This window comes from Dromiciops gliroides, chromosome 1 (assembly GCF_019393635.1).
Source record: "Dromiciops gliroides isolate mDroGli1 chromosome 1, mDroGli1.pri, whole genome shotgun sequence".
Lineage (NCBI taxonomy): Eukaryota > Metazoa > Chordata > Mammalia > Microbiotheria > Microbiotheriidae > Dromiciops > Dromiciops gliroides.
In genome coordinates this window covers 293,967,367-293,990,356 of record NC_057861.1, presented here as the reverse complement: position 1 = coordinate 293,990,356, position 22,990 = coordinate 293,967,367, and positions in this window count along the sequence as shown.

Sequence of the window (22,990 nt, the reverse complement as noted above, 5' to 3'; positions counted from 1 at the left end):
TCCATTATATGCTTACAAAACTAATAACATGAAATGGCTGAATCTTTACAAAAATATAAAAATACCCAGTTTAATAGAAGATGAAATGGATTATTTAAGTAACAATTTCAGAAAAAGAAACTGAAAAAGGGATTTTTGTTGTTCAGTCATTTTTCATGCTCTATTTTTTGTGATGCTATTTAGAGTTTGGGTTCCCCGCTCCAAAGAGAGTGGCTTGCCATTTCTTTCCCGAGCTAGTCAGTGTCTGAGGCAAGATTTGAAGTCAGGTCTTCCTGACTCCAGGCCTGGTTCTCTATCTACTGTACCACCTAACTTGAAAAAGGGATAAATTAACTCAAAGGGGAAAAAAAGATGCTAAGACCTGATAGAATTACAAGTGGAGCCCACATGTCAGTGCATGGAAGTACAGAATTTCAGAGCAAGAAGGGACTTCAGTGATCATCTGCTTCACCTGTTAATGCACCTGAGAAGTAGTCACCCATCCTTTCTGAAAGGCCTCTAATTAAGCGGAACACACTGAGGGACACACTGAGAGATTTTGTGGAGATAGAATTAACAAGATTTAGTTTATTCCAAAATAATGTAGACTGTTTGCAAATGTAGGAAAGCAAGTGATTCTTCCAAACTCTTTCAATGATACAAATATCATTTTGATTCCTAAACCAAGGAGAGACAAATCAGAAAAATTATAGACCAATACACCAAATGAATATCAATATAAATATCATAAATAAAATATTATCAAATATAACATACCAAAAAAAATTTATACACTGTGACCAGGATGGATTTTACTTATTTATTTATTCATTCATTCATTCATTCATTCATTCATTCATTCATTCATTCATTCATTCATTTATTTATTTATTTATTTATTTATTTATAGGATGGATTTATAATAGGAATACTGGGTTGGGTTAATATTAAGAAAATATAAAAAATTAATAAAAATAATTTTTAAAACTATATACCAATAGATGCTGAACCTTCTTTTGACAAAATTCCACATCTGTTCCTATTAAAAACATTAGAAAACAGGGGCAGCTAGGTGGCGAAGTGGATAGAGCACTGGCCCTGGAGTCAGGAGTACCTGAGTTCAGGTCTAGCCTCAGACACTTAATACTTACTAGCTGTGTAACCCTAGGCAAGTCACTTAACCCCAATTGCCTCACTAAAAAAAAAAATTAAAAAAAAATTAGAAAACATAAGAATAGGTGTATCTTTTCCAAATATGGTAATTAATATCTAACCAAAACTAACAGAAAACTTTATATGTGATGAAGAAAGAGGCTATAGAACTTTTCAATAAGATTAGGGGTAAAGCAAGATTGTCTATTATTGCTACTATTATTTTACATAGTGCTAAAATGCTTGCCTTAGAAAGAAGAGGGGGAAAAAAGAAATCAAGGAATGAAGTGTAGACAAAGAGAAAACAAACTATCCCTTTTTATATGTGATATGATGGCCTATCTGGAAAACTCAAAAGAACTGTTGGACCATCCTGAGTCAATCCTGACACACAACAGTTGGCATCTAATCAAATCCATTTTACAGATAAGGAACCTTCGGTTCAGGGCAGTTTAAAAAAACAACAACGATTTTCCTAAGATCATGCAGATAGAATAAATGGTAGTCAGAATTAGAACTGAAGTCCCCTGCTTCCAGGTGATGCGGGACTAGACCTCAGGATTGAGATAGAGGTCATTTATGAAGGTAGGGAATAACCTATATAGAGATGATTATTTGAAGCCATGAGAACTGATGAGACCACCAGAGAAAGTAGAGAAAGAAGGGGGCCCAGTACTTAGTCTTGAGGAATACTTAGTGGGCAGGACACGAATGATGATCTAGCAAAAAAAGACTGACAAGTCAGGTTAGACAGGTAAATGGAGAACAAGGAGAGATGCTACTGCTTTCAACAAATCTCCAAAGCTGTTCACTCCACTCCATCATGATGTTGCCCTCACTATATAACACAGAAAGCATAGAATGTTAGAGCTGGAAGGGGCTTTTATCTTTCCTCTTATTTGACCCTAGTATTTAATAGAGGATGAGAAAATGAAATCCAGAGAAGTTAAGTGACTAGCCTAAAGTTACACAGCTAATTGGTGGGAACCTAAGTCCTCTGGTTCAAAGGGCAGTGCTCCTTCCACTACACTGGATTTTAGGATTCTCTGGCCAGGTCTTTGGGTTCCTCAGTGAGAAAAGGACAAGTTTTTTTGTTTGTTTTGTTTTTGTCATTTCAGTCAAGATGACTCACTGGGAATTGATTTCTCAGACGACTTGGCAGTGGGTTGTGGACCTGTCATGTCTTGACTTTTTAAATGCAGTAGGAAGTGTTCTTCCTGGGGACCTGTGGGGAGGGGTGATGATGTGGCTTTCACATTCCCTTTTAAAGAAGGCAGAAGAAAGAGCTTATGTGTCCGGTGCCTTTTGGCTGCTTTTAGGTGTCAAGCCTATCACCCTGAGTAAACAGCTACAGTAAGTGAAGGGGGATTAAAATAAATCTCCAAGCTGCGCACTTTCAATGGCTGAACAGAAAAGCAGAAGGGAAAACACAAGGCCCAATGAAGAATTATCTGCCTGATGCCTTATCTAGACCAAATCCTTATCTCTTCATCTAAATTCTGAGATAAACTCCAAACCCTAAGTACAGCCTGTCCTCAGGCACTCAAAGGCCTGCTATTGTTCAAGATTATGTAAAACTGCTTGTCTGTGGACCCCAAACAGCAAATCACAGGGTTCTGTTTGTTCATGTCCTCAAACACAGATAGTAGCTAGGAAAAGGCGGAAGGAAGGAATAAAACTCTGACAGATTACACAGGAGCACATGCATGGGCCAAAGACTGCTGTTCTTTTAAATGTCACACACCAAAGGATCATCCTTGCTTCTGATTTGGGGTGTGATTCTTCTCCCATGAGGCCCTATTTTCTCAATTGAGAAGGAACGGTATTCAGATTCTGATTGGGGAATTGTGAGGCCCTCCAAAGGTGGTTCTTTCTGTTGAGTTGAGAAGGGAGATTTAACCCCAACCCCCCCCCCCCCCAACACACACACTCACTCACTTTCCCCACAGGGCAATACTCCCTTTCTCAAAATAGGGAAAACAAAGAGGAAATGAATCTGAGAGGCCTCAAGGAGCAGCAGATATTTGGGGAAGGCTTCTGATCAAGGGGAGAACTCTTTCAGGTGGGACTCCAAGGTCAGCAGAGAAATGGCATCTGCTGGTATTTTGGGGAAGGGGGAAGGGTTCAGCCAGGGCCAAAAACTAATAATAAATTTTTTTTTAGGGCAAAGAGGGTTAAGTGACTTGTCCTGAGTCACACAGCTAATAAGTATCTGAGGCTAGATTTGAACTCAAGATGATGAGTCTAACTGATTCCTATCCCAGTGCTCTATCTATTGTGCCACCTACCTGCCCCCTTGCACAATACCAAGCTGAAAAAGAAGTCTTTGTCTACTGAAGATTCCAGAAGAGTATCAAATCGAACTGAAGACAACCATTCATAATGGGCTTGTTTCAGAGTCAAACATATTTCCCTTGAGAGATGAAAACACCTCATATCTTAATTGAGATTCCATGTGTAATATCTTTTTCTAGAGTAGAGAAAAATGGCCTGGGCCTGCATAGATTGATGGTATTGGGATTTTAGGCTAATCTCCTAACACAAGGAAATATTCTATACCATATAGACTCTATTTCAATATTGAGTCCCCGATAGCAAGTCTGATGAGGAGCTTGGGAAAGGAGAAGAAAGAAGAGTGCACAAATTTCCTCCTGCAGGCCAGCGCCATTATGGAGGGACAGGGGCTCTGTGAGGTGGAGTCTGGTGTGTTGGTTTGAATAATGCCAGAGATAAGGTTTTTCTCTTTTCAATCCACCAGAAAAGGAAGGCAAAATGAGGATGTTGGCCAAAGGTATATAGACTGCTCCAACTGATGGTATCCAATAGCAAATGGAATCATTCCTATCCACCACCCCTTTGACTTGGTGTGACTGGTGTCATTTCTGTGTGTTCCTTTATCCTTTTTATAAATTACGTACTTATTCCTCAGAAACTCCGGGGGCCAATCTAGGCATGTGTATTTTTTTGTATGTCCACTGGTTGAGGGCATGAGGGGGCAGGCATATTTCTGAGAGCAACAGCGGGTAAGTGAGGGACCTTTCCTAGCTTAGGGTTAGGATCCCAATTTCAGCCCATTGTTAGAAAATAATCACAAACCACTCATATATTTTATAAACAATTTCCCAAGAACAGAATTAATACAACCTTGAGTCTTTCAGTTTGCCCCATAAGGCTATGAGCCTAACTTATTTTGTCTTGTAACTCAGATGCCAGCTCACTAAAGGTGGGGTGGATGTGGGGAATTGGGCTTGGAATTTCACTGGGACATTACTATGGATTTTTCTTTCATTGTCTGATATCCAGAGGTGATGTCATGACTTACACTGAATTGGATTTAAGTGAGGCAGGGCTGTGCAAAGTCACCAGCCTCACTCTGTCCCCTCCAGAGCCATCTGGGTCCAGTGGCAAGATATAGATCAGGATAACTGGAGATGCCTGGATGTTTGAGGCAATTGGGTTAAGTGCCTTGCCCAGGGTCACACAACCAGTAAGTGTTAAGTGTCTGAGGCTGGATTTGAATTCAGGTCCTCCTAACTCCAGGGCCAGTGCTTTATTTACTGCCCCACCTAGTTGCCCTATCTACTATGGATTGGTCAATGGTGAAAGAGGAGGGGGAAATAGTTAAACCCTCATTTTTACCATACATTGCTCTGCCTCCCGTCCCTTTCTCTTCTCTCCCTTCTCCATATTGCCTACTGTTTCCTGACACAAGTACTCACACCAGTATAGCCTCAAGAAAGGGAGGAGGTCATGCTGAATTTAACAGGCAAGGGTAAAGGGCTTATTCCTGGCATCAAGAAAGGTGCAGATACTGTGGGATACAGGTGGGTAGAGAAAGAACTATCTATTTTTTCTCTTTTTTACCTGTAAATATGGAGCTAGAATCTCTCCCAATTCAAGTTATTTTCAAAGTCTCAAGGATATTGTTGTTATCTTTGATAACAAAGCAAAGGAGAAGGACCGAACACATCACCTTACGTATTTTTAAGTTGTCAGGGGAACAGTTTTGTGCACTACCATAGAAAGAGCAGTGGATTTAGAGTCAGCTCACGTGGGTTCAAATTTGAGCTTTACTATTTATTATTGGGGTGACCTTCAGCAATTCATGTTATCTACCAGCTTCCTCATTTGTCAGGTGAGGGGTTTAAATGTGAGGATAGTCTTAGGGTTCTTCCAGTTTTAAATCTCTGATCCCAAGATCCTAAGTCTAACTTCTAAAACTGTCCTCCCGAGGAGGATTTTGCAATGGGAGAATTCAGATTAATAATTGTATGCAATCACTTGGGTGTTACCATGGTAACACTGGTTCAACCTGAATCTGTCAGCTTCAGTTACTTAAATATGTCTGCCTCAATTATTTAGCTCTTTATTTTGTTTGCAGAGTGTATTGCTAATGGAGCAATTAGTGTAGTTGGGGGAAGGGGTTGTAGGTGAGAATGCCTGGTAAGTAAGGCAGAGGAGGGAGGCTATTACAAAGTGATCCAGCTGATGCTCCCAAATAATTTTATTCATCTTCTGTTGACTTCCTATCACCTCCCCCATTAGTGACTATTCCAAACAATTTCCAAACGCTGCATATCCTCTACCTCACCCTCATTTCTCTCATTCTCAGCAGATGGCTTCGGCTCCTACCATACTAAGGAAATGGAGGTTCTCCTATGTGAACTTCCAGAGCTAAAGGCAATGTGGTGTTACATAAAGAGCACTGGGTTAAGAGCTAGGAGATCAGGACTTGAACTTCACATTCCAAAACTTATTGTGTGATTATGGATAAGTCTTTGAGCCTTAGTTTACTTATCTGTGGATATGAGGATGATAAAACAGATACTAAATATCCAAGAGTGCTTGTGAGGAAAGTCCTTTTTTTGGTGGGGGTGTGTGTGAGGTGATGGGGTTAAGTGACTTGCCCAGGGTCACACAGCTAGTGTCAAGTGTCTGAGGCTGGATTTGAACACAGGTTCTCCTGACTCCAGAGCCAGTACTCTATCTTCTGTGACACCTAGCTGCCCAAAGGAAAGTTCTTAAAGTGCCTTATAAACATGGTGGAGAATAGTTATGTGAAGGTCAATGGAGATTGGAACAAAAGTGATATTACTATGGTATATATTATAAAACACCCAGACAAGATGCAGAATGAAACAAGGAACTTAGAAAACAGACCACACATGGCATGGAAACATATTTTAATGATAGAAGACCACAAATAGGCTCTAGTCTAGTCTTATAAATACATACATACATACATACACACACACATACACACACATTCTTTTTCTTGATCATGCTACATTTTGGACTTTTTTTTGGGACGGTGGGGCAATGAGGGTTAAGTGACTTGCCCAGGGTCACACAGCTAGTGTCAAGTGTCTGATGTGGGATTTGAATTCAGGTTCTTCTGTAGCCAGGGCCAGTGCTTTATCCACTGCACCACCTAGCTGCCTGACCATGCTACCTTTTAAAACTACTCTTCTATATTTTTTCTTCCTTTAACTGTCAAACTTCTGAGAATAATCTTTACTTGATGTCTCTACTGCCTCACCACCCACTCACTCTCTCACCTCTTCTAGCCTGGCTTCTACTCTCACCGTTCTATTAAAACTGCTAAGATTATGAGTGACATCATAATCACCAAACCCAAGTTAAAAAAAATGTTTTTAAATCTCAGGCCTTATGGCTATGAACCACTGTAACATTTGACACCTGACCGCATCTTCCTTTTTAAAAACACTTTCTTTCCTTATCTTTCATGATATTTACTTTCCTGGTTCTCCTCCTCCCATTCTTTTTACTCCTCTTTTACTCATTCCCTTTTCCCCTTCCAGTTCATAAGTGTTGATATAAAATTTATATACTTTGGAGCATTTAACCCAATTCCAACTCACATTGATGTTAGGTTTCTGAGAACAAGGCTAACTACATCTCTCCCACTTCAAGGTTTTAAGGAGAAAGACAACCTCAAGGTTTTGAGGAGGCTGTGGAATTGTCTCCTTAGTGTTCAACCCCTATTCTGAAGTATTCTGGTATATTCTCTCCAGTATTAATGGCCAGTAATGGTTAGTACCTATAGTGATTAGGATCACACTTTAATTTTTCCCTAATTAACATCAATTAGGTCTTACAAGGGGATGTTTACAGAGATTTGGCAAGAACAGAAGTACTAACATGTTTTCCCCAACCAAGGGGCACACTCTCCATTATCACCCTTTAGTCCCTGTGGAGAGTATGCTTAAACAATAGAGTTGCTACAAAGCATTCACCCCACTAAATTCACTTCCAAATATGGCATAGCTGATGGATGGATTGTTGTCAGTACCTCTTGGCTCCATTAATTTAAGTGGCTTCCACTTCTATGCTGGATCAAGCAGGTCCCTTGGAACTTTGCTACTTATTGGACTTGGATGTCAACAAAATACGGCATGAACTCCACCTCCTAAACCTCTGGTGGTTCACTCTTTCAACCTTTCCAAGCAGACTAATTCATAACCAAACTGATACTCCACCTAAATTCAGGGAAAAAACAAAGGCAAAGAGGCACAGGATAGAGACCCATATTCAGGCTGTATGTGGGCTGAAGTTGGGAAGCCTGAGGTCTTTATCCTCTCACAGAGGCTTACAGCTTGTCTTTCCTAGATGGCAGGAGGAAAGAGGAAACACCTTGGCTGATTAGTGCCTTTAAAAAAAAGAGTTATTGATAGCTTCTGTTTCTTACATCATCATAGTTATCTCAGCTATCCTTCATCTTTCCTTCTTCCAAAGATCCATTCCATATAACAAGTAGTATTTTTTTTAGAGAGAAAGAAAATCATCACAACTGATTAATTCATTTTTTTTAAGTTTGAAAACATGTTCAATGTATAATACTTGTGAACCTCCTCCTTCTACAAAGGGGTGGATTGGAGGTGTCTACTCATATAATTTAATTTGAGTTGTTTGGTCTTTATAATTTTATTTTTGTTATGTAATACTTTTCATTTACATTGTAATTACTGTGCATATTGTTTTCTTGGCTCTGCTTACTTCACTCTGCATCAGTTCAAATAGATCTTTTCAAGTTTCTCTGTATTTATTGCAAACATAATTTCTTTCAATATATAGTATTTGTAATACTCCATTACATTCCCATACTATGATTTGTTTATATGTTCCCCAATTAATGGCATCTTTTTTGTTTCCAATTTATTGCTAGCATAAGAAGTGTTGCTATAAAGATATTGGTGTATATGGAAACATTATTATTGATGGCTTCCTTGGAGGTATAAACCCACTAATGGAGTCTCTGGTTCAACGAGTATGGGCATTTTAATCACTTTATTCACATAATTCCAAATAGCTTTTCAAAATGGTTGTACCATTTCATAACTTTGCCAACAATGTATTAATGTGCCTACAGCTGCTTCAACCCTCCAACCTCTCCAACACTAGCTGTTACCTGTTTTTGGTTATTTTTATCAATTTGTTGCATGTGAAGTGAAACCTCAGGCTTTTAAAAATGTTTTTCCTCTGTTATCATTAGTGATTTGGAGCTTTATTTCATGTGGTTGTAAATACTTTGCTATTCAACTTTTGAAAACTGTTCATTTCTAATGATCACTTATCTATTGGGGAATGGCTATTAGTCATACTTATTTATCAATTGTTGCATAAATCTTGGATACTATGCTCTTTTTTTTGGTTTGTTTGTTTTGGTTTTGGTGAGGCAATTGGGGTTAAGTGACTTGCCCAGGGTCACACAGCTAGTAAGTGTCAAGTGTCTGAGGCTGGATTTGAACTCAGGTCCTTCTGAATCCAGGGCCAGTGCTTTATCCACTGTGCCCCAGATACTATACTCTTTTTTTTTTTTTTGTGAGGCAATTGGGGTTAAGTGACTTGCCCAGGGTCACACAGCTAGTAAGTGTTAAGTGTCTGAGGCTGGATTTGAACTCAGGTACTCCTGACTTCAAGGCCAGTGCTCTATCCACTGCGCCACCTAGCTGCCCCCTACTATACTCTTAACAGAGAAATATGATACAAAGATTCTTGCCCCTCTCATTCAACCACTTCCCTTTTTATCCTAGGTGTATTAGTTTTGTCCATGAAAAAGCTTTTCAGTTTCATATAATCAAAATTATCTATTTTATCTTTTGTAACTGCTTTCCTCTCTTATTTAGAGAACAATATCTATTTTAACCATGTGAGAGGTATAGATTTGTTTTTCTTCTAACTTTAAAAAAATAATATGATCTCTAATATCAAGGTTGCATATTGAAAGAAATTATTTTTCTCATATTAATAGCTAATTGGGGAGACTCTAGCTCCCTGTTCCCTTGCCCTGCCTCCAGCTTATTTCCTTGTCCAATCTCTCAAATACAGGGCTGATGGAAGATAAGATTAACATTCTCCTCATTCTGGGTAATGCTATTCCACTCAACTAGCTCAGACTGGGGATATAGATTCTTTGTTTACATTGCCCAAGTCTGGGGGTAGTCCAGTTATAGGGATAGTCTCTCTGGCCAAGTGACATGATTTCACTCTCAGCCCTCATAGGAGTGAGCGCACTTCTCTTTATAAGTTTGACCTCTTGTTAATTGTTAACCAATCAGAATTGATTGCCACCCTCAGGAACATCCTTCTTCCAAGGGCATATAAGTTGTGAGTCTGCTGCCATGATTGCCTTTGGCATTCAAGAGTACCACTGGCCTTTTATTAAAAATGCTGGCATTATTAATACAATTATTAAATTACCCAGAAATTATGTCTCTCAAGCCTTTTAAATGCCACAATATCCATTTAGAATGTATTGTAAAAGAAAAACAATAGCACCAAAAACAAAAGAAATAGTATGGGGGCAGCTAGGTGACACAGTGGATAAAGCACTGCCCCTGGATTCAGGAGGTTCTGAGTTCAAGCCCAGCCTCAGACACTTGACACTGGCTGTGTGACCCTGGGCAAGTCACTTAACCCTCATTGCCCCACAAAACAAAACACGACAAAAAAAAGATCTCTATCTGGTCTTTGATACTTTGGGTATTTTATATTTTGAAAATATTCCTCTATTTCTTTTATGTTGTCAGTTTTGTTTCTGATTATATTTAGTTCTTCTGGATTTGCTGTGATTTGACCTTGCTCATTTGCTATTTTATTTATTTGATTTTCTTCTCTCTTCTTTTTAATCAGATTAGCTAAGGGTTTATCAGTTTTATTAGTCTTTTCAAGGAACCAGCTTTTTTCTTTTTTATGTTTCTTTTTGTTTCCAATTTATTTATTTTTTAACAATGTCATTTTACATTTGATTGAAATATATCTGTGCCCTAGTAGATGGTTGATTTTTGTAAAAGTTCTATGTTATTGCTGAGACATATGTATATTACTGTCCTATTTAGAAGATATCATAAATCTTTTAACTCTTATATCTCCAGGAATTTGTTTAGTTCCAAATTTTCTCTTTTGTTATCTTTCTGTTAGCCTTATCCAAAACTGAGAGAGAGATATTGAAGCCTCCTATCACTATTGTGTTACTGTCTATATCTTCTTATAGGCCTAAAAATGTTTCCTTTATGAATTTAGATGCTAAGACTTTTGGAGCAAATAAGTTTTGTTTTGCTTTACATTTGTTTTTACAGATATTACTTTATTGTGCATGGTTCCTTTTAGCATTATACAGTTTCCCTGTTTACCCCTTTTTATTTTTTGAATATTTGTTTTTGCTTTGTCAAATATACTGATTGCAACTACTCTTCGGGATTCACTTGATGTATAGTAAAAATTTCCCCCCATCCCTTCAGTTTTATTCTGTGTATGTCTTTGTTTTTTAAATGTTTCTTATAAGCAACAGATTATGGGGTTTTGCTTTCTTATCCAATATGTTATTCTTTTTTTATTTTATTGCATTATTTAGTCCATTTACATGAAAGTTATGCATTAGGTTTTTATTTTCCTCTATCTCTAATATTGGTTTTGTTTTTAAAGTTATGATCTCCCTTCCTCCATTCCCCCAGTGTGGATACAGAACTATGTTCCTTTAGTTACTTTACCTTAATCTTTTTAAAAAGGTGGGTCTAGGAGGCAGCTAAGTGGTGCAGTGGATATAGCACCAGCCCTGGATTCAGGAGGACCTGAGTTCAAATCCAGCCTCAGACACTTGACACTTACTAGCTGTGTGACCCTGGGCAAGTCACTTAACCCTCATTACCCTGAAAAAAAACAAAATAAAAAGGTGGCTCTATTCCCTCTGGCTTTCTTCTCATCACCCCATCACACCCTGATCCTCTCCTCTCATCTATTCCCCATTTTTCTTTGGTATTTTGCTTATTAGTTTGTTTATCTGTCCTTCTTTTGTTTGGTGATATGAATCTTTCCTCCTTTTTCCACTCAGTTCAGTAGATTCCTCTTTTCACTATTCTTCTTCAATTAGTCCTATTCACTTCTTTTTTAAAAACAATTTCATGCCCCTTTCCAAAAAAGGATTTTTCTCACTTTTTTCATTATCCATCATCTCTTTCTGTCTCCTCTAAACCTTCATTCTCTGATTCATCATCTTTATAATCATTTGATCTCTTTCTATTCTCTATAGTCCTCATGCAATCAAAACTTCCAAGGTATCCATTCTTGGTTCTCCCCTCTTTGTGGTTTCTGCCATTGCCTTGTAGAGCTTGTCCCCCCCTCAGCCCCTGCCCCGTTCCCCTTTTCCATTGTGCCTCATTCCCAGAACAATGTCAAGTCTTACAGGTATTAGAGAGGACACTGTCCCATGGTAAGGCTCACCCCACTACTGATCTATACCCACCTCTTTCCCCTCTTCATTTACCTCAAAATCTCTGTGGGTTTGTGTTCTCCCACACACTTGGGTGCTAGTTGCCCGAGGAGCTTCAACTTCTCTTCCTCCTGAAGTATGATAAATGGACTTTTCAAGCACCAAATTCTCCTGACTACACCTATGATAAGGTTTCCATCTCCCTTCACAGACGATCTCTCTTCACCCATACGAGTATTCATTAGTACAACCCCCTCCCAATACTATAGCAGGTCCTTCTTCCTTCTCCCTTTTTAAAAATCCTTTCCCCCTCCTCCTTACTCACTCCCCTGCAAGCTCCTTTATTTCTGAGACCACAGTAGTCACATTCTCCTCAATTTAACCCCCCAAATAATACATTCTTTTCTATCCCTCTGTACCCCTTTCATGTACCCTCCCCATGGTATAATACAGTCTCAGAAAAATCACTGATTCACTTTTTTTTTTTTGGGCGGGGCAGAGGGTTAAGTGACTTGCCCAGGGTCACACAGTGTCAAGTGTCTGAGACTGGATTTGAACTCAGGTCCTCCTGAATTCAGGGCCAGTGCTTTATCGACTGCGCCTCCTAGCTACCCCCTACTGATTCACCTCTAAGCAGGGTGTCTCTAGGTTCTGTCCATAATGCCCCAGGCCTGCCTCTTCACTGTTACTTCCATTGTTACTTCACTCCTGTGTCCTTATGTGTATTTGGAAAGACATCTCTTTTTGGTCTCTCTGCTGTCACTTTCTTGCTGTTATTGTCCTTGGCTGCTGAATTTATTCACTCCTCCTACATTTCTGTTGTCTGGGAGTATTTGAGAAGCAAATAATCTCTTTGTTTCCAGTTTCTTTTTTTACAAAAATGTTTCAAACTATTCCTTATTATTGAATGTCCATCTTTTTTTCATGTATGGTTAAGCTCAGATTTCTAGGGTAAGTCATCCTGGGCTGCATCCTGAGTTCCAAATTTCTTCAGAAAACATTATTACATTCTCTCCTATGTTTTTGGTGGGTACAGAATAGTCTTGCATTATTCAACTTTCCTTTCCTTTGTATTTGAAGGTCTTTCTTTTGATGGCTTACAGAACTTGTTTCCAAATTGATTTGTTAAATTTAACCACTATGTGTCTTGGAATTTGCAGCCTTGGGTTTTTTATTTTTATTTGTGTGTGTGTGTATATATGTGCACACATGTGTGCCCATGCATATGTGTGTGCGAGAGCTATGAGTCTTTTCAATTGTTATTTTATTTTTTATGTGCAAAAGTTCTGAGCAGTTCTCTTCTATTATTTCTTGAATTATGTTGATAAGTTTTTTTGTCCTATCATTATTTTGGAAGACTATGCTTTTAGGTTGTCTTTAGGCATTCTGTCTTCAAGATCAGTATTTTTTGTTTGCATAGTGAGCATTTCTTTTCTTTTAATGCTATTGTTCTTTGCTTCTTTTCTTCCAGATTGTCCTTTACTCCTGCATACTTGCATTTTCAATCTATTGTTCTCCCTTTTGCTTCTTTGGTGAGATTTACCATCTTATATTCCAGTTTTTCTATTCTGCCCAATACTTTTGCTGGACAGTTCCTAAATTTTGCTCTTATAATTCTCATTTCTCTTTTGAACCACTAAGAAACATACCATTCTCTTTACATTCTACAGGGTCCTCTGCCTCATCAAGTTTTGGATAATTTTCTTTTGTTTTGCAGTATTTATTCATGTTGAGGAACAGACTTCTACAGGTTGGCTCTGGGTCTCTATGATACTGGAAAGAGGGAGAAGGGGATGAAGTGTGGGGTTGGGTTATGTTGCAAGTCTTTGGGTCTGCTGGTGCAGCCTTGTTGCTAGTAGTTTTGGAGGTTAGGGAGGAATGCTGAATGAGTTTACTGATGCACTGGGTTTTTTTGTTTGTTTGTTTTTTGAGGCAACTGGGGTTAAGCGACTTGCCCAGGGTCACACAGCTAGTAAGTGTTAAAAGTGTCTGAGGCCATATTTGAACTCGGGTCCTCCTGACTCCAGGGCTGATGCTCTATCCACTGCACCACTGAGTGAATTTAGAGTCAGTGAAGGTCAGTTCATGGATTTAAAAAAAAACACAAAACTTTCTTTTGGATTCTGAGTGTCTAAGACCATGGAGACAGCTGAAGTTGCTTTAACTTTGGCTCATAATTTCTCTTTTAGAGAGGTTTGGTAAGTCATGGGGGTGAGAGAAAATGTCCAGTCCTTTATCTTGTTGCTCATGTCATCCAAAAGTCCTGGTTAGTGCCTTTTGTAGCATTTTTAACTCTGTCTCAGCAGCCAATTGGGAGGCTCTTCTTCACATAGTAAGCAGACTGGAAGCAAAACCTGCTCATGCTCTGAAGTCCATTTGAGGATTATGTCAGCAAAGCATGCTTTGCTTGCTCTTAAGAATTGGGTTCATTGGCCAGAACCTTTTTCTGCTGGCGTTCCTTAAGTTTCTATTTGTTTCCCTCTTTTCCATCTATAGTTTCTCATTTGGTGATCTCATCTCTCCCCCAAATGTCAACTATCATTTTTATACAGATGACTTCTAATTATACTTTTTTTTTCAGCCTTGACTTTTCTTTTGACCACTGGTTCCTAATTTCCAATTGCTTGCCACCTGGATGTCCAGTCAACATTTCCAACTCAATATTCCAACTCTATCTTCCCCTCACTCCCCCCACTCTTTGACTCCTTCTTTCTTTATTCTACTACAGCTATTTTCCCAGCCATCTGGACTTAAAAACCTTGCAGTAATCTTTGAATCCTTCTTTTTCCTCAGCCCTGCTCCTAATCCAATTAATTGCCAAGTACTATGAATTCTTCCTCTTTCTGGCCCTTCCTTTATTAGCTTTCAATTGGACTATTGTAATAACCACCTAGCATCCCTCTTCTGTCCATTTCATCCTACAAAGGGCTGCCAGAGTAATCATTCCTGAGCATGTCTGGCATAGTGGAAAGAACATTGGTTTTGAGGTCACAAGATGTGAATTTGAGTCTTGGCTCCTATATGTGATTCTGGGCAAGTCATTTAACCTTGAGTCCCCAGATGAGGAAACTGAGGCTCAAAAAGGTTGGAAGTGATTTTTTTTCTTTTCTGAACTCTTATCCCATTTTGTTTAGACTTTTCTTGTGAATCTTATAATGCTTGACCTTTTATTATAATTATTTGTCAGCCATTTCATATGCCTTCTTTAAAGACAGGTTGCTTTTTTATTCATCTTGGTTTCTACCCCAATGATCAGTATGTTGTAGGGACTCAGTGCATGTTGATTGAATAAGCGAATGGCTAAATCTTCTCATCTCTCTACCCCCCTTCTCAATCTCAGAATCTGAATCCTCCTTCAAGGCTGGCTGTAAAGGGAAAGGGATGTCATAAGCTAGCCTTTTCAAATAGTGCACACCCCTTTCCCCTTACTGCTTGCCCAGGTGCATTGGATGTGGAATTAGCAAATTCCTGCCAAGAGTACACAAATAAGAACATGCTCTGATGTTGTTTGCGAAGACCTCCAGTTGCTAGCCATTTCTTGTTTCTCACTTGCTTGCTCTTTGGATTTCTTCCTCTTCCTTTCTCACTAGAGGTGAGAAAGAAGTCCTCTTGTTCTTTTACCATGCCATTTTCATACCTACAGCCCTTGAAGGAGGTCTGAGTGTTCTTTTTCAATTGTGGACTTTTCCCAGGTGAAAACTAGCAGATTCCTGTCTGCATCTTATTGCAAACAGTGGCTGTCTGCCACTATTATCTGTGGGGTCTTCTGAAGATGTCTAACTTACAGTTAATTTTCACTCAAATACTACATCTTCTAGGACGTTTTCCTTGATCACCTCCAGCTTGAAATGAACAGTGATCTCTCCCTCCTTTAAAATTGATATTGTCTGAAACTGACCCTAGGACTTATCTCTCAACTAGGTTATAAAATGCTTGAAGTCTGAGACCTGATAGTACCATAACTAAAGTCAGTTTCTTAAATGAATTAACTTTATTTGATTAAATCTCTGAAGAATTGGTACTAAGAAGCAATGCAAAACCCCCCCCCAACACCCCAAAACACAACAAAACCAAAAAACAATAATCAGGACTACCAGTTTGCTGGGGTGGGGTGGGGATTCCTTCATTCTAGATAAGCAATACATTTTTATTTTATACCTTGAAGAGTTGCCTGGGGGCACTGAGAGGTTAATTCACTTCCCCAGGGCTTTGCAGATAGTAGTTATTGCTTCCATATTGATCTGGAAAATCCATATAAAATTTTTTGGCCCTTTCTTATTACCAGAGAAGATGTCTGGATTACTATGGTATTAAAAGATAAATATGTTGATATAGTACAATACCATACATATACTTTATGCATTTCTGAGTTTCTAAACTTTTTCTGTGTCACCTACTGACCTTCATGTGTCATCTGTGGTTTCCAAAAACTCCCAAATGTTCCCATGTAATTTCTTATGCTGACCCAAGATATATCAAAGCCACAATGGGAAAGTCATGATGTGGAAGGGATAACTGTATGTCTGAAAGGTGTAGGGCTTGAATGATTTTCTCCTGTCTTCAAAGCTTGCTGTCTGTCTATCCATCAACTATACTACCTCTCAGTGGAAATAAAAACAATAAAAGCTCATGCATCAAGGTGTAGAATGTACTTTAGATAATTGATAAGCATGTATTAAGTGCCTACTTTGTTCCTGGCGTTGGTGCTAGGTACTTGGGATAAAAAGACAAAAATGAAATAGTCTTTGCTCTTAAAGAGCTTACAGGGAGCTCAAAATCAGGGAGACAAATTGTTTACATATAAGTGTATACAGAATAAATAGAAGATAAATACAAGGTAATTTAGGGAGGGCACTAGTAGTTGGGAAGATCAGGAAAGGCTTCATGTGAAGATGAGTACTTGGGGGCAGCTAGGTGGCTCAGTGGATAAAGCACAGGCCCTGGATTCAGGAGAACCTGAGTTCATATCCGGCCTCGGACACTTTGACACTTGCTAGCTGTGTGACCCTGGGTAAGTCACTTAATCCTCATTGTCTCCCCCCCCCCCCAAAAAAAAAGATTATTAGGGCAGCTAGGTAGCACAATGGATAAAGAACCAGCCCTGGATTCAGGAGGACCTGAGTTCAAATCCAGCCTCAGTCACATGACACTTACTAGCTGTGTGACCCTGGGCAAGTCACTTAACCCTCATTACCCTGCAAAAAAAAAAAAGAAAACAAAAGAAAATGAGTGCTTGAGTAGAGTCTTGGAGGAGGTGAGAGATTCTAGGAAATGGAGGTGAGAAGGGAGAGCATTCTAGGCATGGGGAGGACCAGGGCAAAGGCACAGAGATGAGTGCTGTGAGGAACAGGAAGAAGGCCAGAGGTGGGCCAGATTAGACCATAGAGTCATCCTCACAACGATCTTGTGAAGTAGGTGCTATAATTATCCCCATTTTACTCACGAAGAACTTGAAACTCAGAAAGTAACTTGTATGGGGTCATGTATCTGAGACAGGATTTGAATCCAGGTCTTCTTGGCTCCATAGAATATTTTAAAATATTAAATTATAAAGCAGCCATCAGCTAATATTCTTGTAAAGATAATAATCATTAGCTAGTCTCAGTGCCAAAAGAAAGGAATTGGTTTTAGTCTTTCTCAGAACAGATATATTCTTCCTTCACTAAAATGGCTATGGTGTAGTCTTCTCGCCTCTGTAACAGAGGTTGGCCAGTTGCTTACATATCCTTTGGAGGCAAGGAAAGGGGAAGTAATGGTAGTTTTTTGCTGAAGGAAGTCTAAATGGCTAAAAAACAAAAAACAGAAAAAAAACCAGTTTTTTGTTTGTTTTGGTTTTTTTGCTAATGTGTGAGAACTCTAGGCTACAAGTTGGACTGACTTCCTGTTCTGAATAGGGTTGGAAAATGGAAGAGAAGTCTCTGGTGTAGAGGACCAATATATGGTGCTAAAAAGCTTGGTTAAGTAGTATGACTACCAGCCTCAGGTGAAAAGCACAGTAATTATTCCAGGCGATTGACGATCACATCATTATTTAACTTTTAATCCCATTGAGGTTTACTGGCTGGCTGGGGTGTACAGAAGCTAAAGGTTGTCCGAGGATGCTCCTCCTTATGAACTATCTTCATCTGCTCTGCGCCACTTAATCTGGCCCTAAACGAAGGAGAAACAATGTGGCCTAACAGGTCTTCTCCCTCTCTAGTTTCCATGTACTTGCTCATAAAATGAATCATTTTGTATACTCTACCCCCTCCTCCATGTCTTAACCTCCCCCATTCCTCCCTCTTTTTAGCCTGTTGACTGAGAGAAGGGGAACAATATTCCACTTGTGAGTGAAAAGAGGACACAAGATAGAATGGTTTAGAAACTGAAACAATGGTCTCCAAATAAAGGCCTTGCTCTTCTTGGCTTCTTGTGCCCTGCACCCCACAGTGCTTTTCTGAACTACGTCAAGACTCTTTCCTTCATCCATTTACCCAGGGAGCCAGGGGCAGCTTCTCTTGAATGGCTTTTAAATTTCTGCAGACCTCACTATCAATTAGAACATCACAGATGGGGGCGGGGGGGGGGGGAGGAAGGTTTGCCTCAGGAAACAGAGAGGTAAAACTTTCATAAGAATTACAACATGGAGGTGGGGGGGGGGAGAATTCACTGGCAGTTAAATTCACATCTCTGATCTAACAGTCAAGAGTGGAGGAGGGAGGCATTATTAGTAATATTTTGGATGCTAGGGTAATAGTCATAAAAAAACCATTGCTTAGAGTTTTGAGAGTCCTAATCCCAGAAGAGGATATAAAGAAGATGAGGTCCCCGCCTTAGGCTGCCAGTCTAAGATAAACAAAACAAAACAATCAACAGAAGAGACGGATGAGACTGCAGGAGCAGGAAGATTTTGATAACCTCAGGCTGCATCAGCTGGGAGAAGAAGGTCCACTTCACAGCCACCTGCCAACTTCCTTTCAAATTCTTTTCAAATTCCCACTGGGTGGAATGGGGGAAGGGAAAGAGGAAAAGGTCCTTTACTTATTAAAAGCCTCCCCCAGATCACACAGCTTACTGGCTTCTCAGGAGGGGTTGTCTAATTTACAATTTGAATGGGCCAGGTTCCATAAATACTCCTTCATTTGAGTTTTATTGCAGGCAGACCATAAATGGGATCCCCCCAACTAGACAGCAGACCCCAGGGCAGGAACCACATTTCTGTTTCTTTTATGTCCAACCCCCATGATGTTTAACGCCTGCAACAGTTCATACTGCCTTGTATTTGCATTTATGCTTTCTAAAGTACTCTTTAATCTATACCTATCTTTGTACATATATCTCTGTGTGTATCTATGTATACGGTTTACTGGTTCCTCACTATTGGTTGATACAGGTGGGCAGAAGTAGTGAGTTTCTGGAGACTTGTCTTAAAGCAAGTTGTCATAGCCATGTCATTTTGTTTGTTGTTGCTTTGTCTCTAACCATTGTCCCAAAACTCTGAATGAGTAGGTACGGTGGCCTGAAGAGGTTTCAGTTTTTTTTCAGGCAAACTGAAAGGTATGAACTATGATCCATGAAAAGTAGAGGCTGCCTTTCTTACTGTCCTGATTTCATAGCTGTTAAAAATGAGGCACAGAAATAGGAAGAAATTTGCCCGGGAGTCACACAACCTGTTAGTGACAGATTGAGCACTAGAGAGCCATAGCTGGAAAATTGTAGAAAACACGGATAGATCATCTCCTACTTGCTCCTTCCACTCAGAAAACCCTTGTTATTCAGTCAAGAACATGTAGTCCTACATTATACTTATAAAATAGGATAATATCAGCTTCTGCTCTGGGTTGTTCCTTGCTGTACATCTAGATAGTAGGCACTCATAATAGTTACTGACTTGGATCTTTCATAATGGTATGAAGACAGCATCATGATTGGTATTGTAGATTTCAACACCAGAGTTTCAAGCAGCTGTGTATTACTTCTGGAAGTTCTCTACCATTCTAAGGAAAAGTTTCAACTATGTTGCACCTTCGCTTTATAAATCTCAAGGAAAGTTCAGGAGATGTAAAAGAATTGCTAAAGGCTACATTATAACTTCTGTTAAACAGTGGTTTCATGAACTCCAATACTACATCTGTAGGTACACTAATATCTTTCCTTTTAGTATGGTCCTTTTCCAAGTGAGGGAATCCATTGAACAAGTATTTGTTTTCTGTGTCAATTGACAACGAAAATTTCAGGCCAAATTTATCTGACTTGTTTGACATATATTGAATATATGACATATATTGAATAAATTTGTAGCTTTTCTTGTAAAGTAGCAATCACTCATTGATTGTTAGGTAGACATCAGGAATAAATGCTTTCTGACAATTTTCTGTAGCAGGATTCCATATTAAGAATGCTAGATAAAACCTACGCTGAGATAAATTTTGCTTTGTTTTAGTTTTCAGATCAAAGTGAAGATATCTCATTTTATCTAGGAATTGATTACACAGCAAAGAACATTCCTAGAGCTATTCCATATAGTTTTCTTCCACCTATAATGCCATGAGCAAGGATAAGATTAATTAAACTTTTCTAATTCATCTAATATACTGGACCAGTAAGCATTGCCTGTTATTTGCGGGACCCTGTACATTTATGAATGAGTCTAAGCATTGGCTCACCAAATAAAATTTAAAAAACCAAAAGGGACTTTTCTCTATGACATAGGTTCTTGAATATGTGATGGGGACAGATTGAAGTGTAATAATATTTAGGTATTACAATCATCTTCATTCACCCTGTTTGAGAAGCATCAGCCCATGGCCAAGAAGAATCATCTTTACCTTTCAGATGTTATGGTTCTTCATCTCTTTTGTCATGAACTTGGGTTAGGTGAGAACTACATTGTTCATTACCTTTTGTCAACTGTTGAAGGGATTTCACTGATGGACTCATTGCTGGAATCAGATGAGGAATACTCTTTCTATATCTCATGCACTGCAATCACAGCATTTGTCATTGCATTCACTATTTAAAGTTCACCATATGATGAGTTAATTGGGATATTTTTTATGATTTCTAAAATCTAATTTTATTCAGGGAGTCTTATAACAACTAAACTATAAGTTGTGAAAATGTGAAAAACTAGAAAAATTTTCAAATGAGCAAAATAGTGGAAACTGCATGGAAAATGACATTTTACTTTATAAATACATCTTCCACAAGGTTTTGTAAATATTTGGTGATTCTACTGATGCTCCAAGGAGAAAAGACTAATATGGACAAATAAATGACCCAACAGAAATCAATTTAGGAGCATTTCCTTTTATTCACAACAAAAGTATCGTGTTTAAACATATGTGTTATTTGACACATCTGGTTCTTATTGGGTCACATAAGATATTTTATTTCTTTTGTTATTTAAAAAGTTTTTAGAATGTTAATTAACATTGATAACAAAGTCATCAAGGATGAAATAGAAATATCTAAGCTTGGGGGCAGGTAGGTGGTGCAGTGGATAGAGCAATGGCCCTAGATTCAGGAGTACCTGAGTTCAAATCCGGCCTCAGACACTTAACACTAGCTGTGTGACCCTGGGCAAGTCACTTAACCCCAATTGCCTCACTAAAAAAAAAAAAAGAAAGAAATATCTAAGCTTTTTCAAGTTTCAAGTGTCTAAAATTATTTTTGTCAGTTAAAAATGCCTTGTTCTTTAGGGCATCCTATTCTACTCCTAGCTCTTATTTTGGGGAGTTTTTCCTGACATCAAGCCTAAGTGTGCCTCTTTGCCACTTCCACCCACTGTTCCTAGTTCTGTTCTCTAGGACCAAATAGAACAAGTTGCACAACAGCCCTTCAGATATTTGAAGGTAGCTATCACCTCCCTGCTGTGTCTTTTCTTCTCAACACTAAACATCCCTTGTTCCATCTCATTTAACAATAGACTTGAGGCCCTTCATGATTCTGGTAGCCCTCCTTCATTCAGCTTATCAATATTTTTCTAAAACTGTGGTGCCCAGAACTGAATACTATACTCAAGATATTGTCTTAGTTGATTAGAATACAGAGGGACTATCACCACTTTATTGCTAAAATGATGCCTCTCAATGCAACCCAAGATCACATAAGCTTTTCTGGCTACCACATCACACTGCTAACTCATATTGAGCCTCCAATCCAATAGAATTCCCAAGTATTTTTCAGAAAAATTGCTGTCCAACCATGCATGCCCCGCCCCCATCCTATACTTGTAAAGTTGATTTTTTTGAACCTGTAAAAGACTTTACATTTATCCCTATTGAATTTCATCATATTAAATTTAGCCCACTATTCTAGTCTGTCCATCTGTTTTGTTGATTTCTTTTGCCATCTAATGGGTTAGTGATCTTTCCCAGCTTTTGTCATATGCAAATTTGATGAACATGCTATCTATGCTTTTATCTAAACCATTAACAAAATTGTCTTCTCTGTGTCAATCTTGGAAGATGAAGCTACTATTGCAGTACAGCCAACTGGCCCCAGTGAGAGAGGCTGGCTGTTGCTTTCGACTTCAACTTAGCTCCAACCTCACCAGTCTTTTGGCTTCTCCATTCCCACTGCAGCCCATTGGCCATAAATCTATTTGTTCTATTATCTATTCAAAACCTGTTCACATCTGTCATCTCACCCAGCACTTCCTGACATATTTGCTCTAATGAGGAGTTCCTGCTTCCCTTCCCATCTTTGTCCCAGCTGAGCCTGATAACATGCCCTTACCTCATCCTTGGCTGAAATCTTTTGCTATCAACAGCCAGCTCACCTAACTAAGTACCTGCCTAGTCCAGTTCTAAGTAGCCAGTCAAGACTTGTGCAGTGGACCTAGATTAACAATCTTGTTCTAGAACATTTGTTTATACCCTTTACCCAGTTCTTATCCATTCATACCCCTTGCCCATGGAAAATGATTCTCATTTGATAAATATGCCTGCTCACTTCTAAAAGTTTTTTTTCCTTTTGTTACATTTTTGCTAAATGGTATAGTTACATGACTTTGGTCAAATAGCAGAATGATGAAACTATTGGTCAGCAGATAATGATTTATTATAGTGGCTATCTTAGTACATCCTATCACAGTAACTTTAAAAATATTTTAAAATTTTGTACTTAGAGCATTATTGTATATCAGCA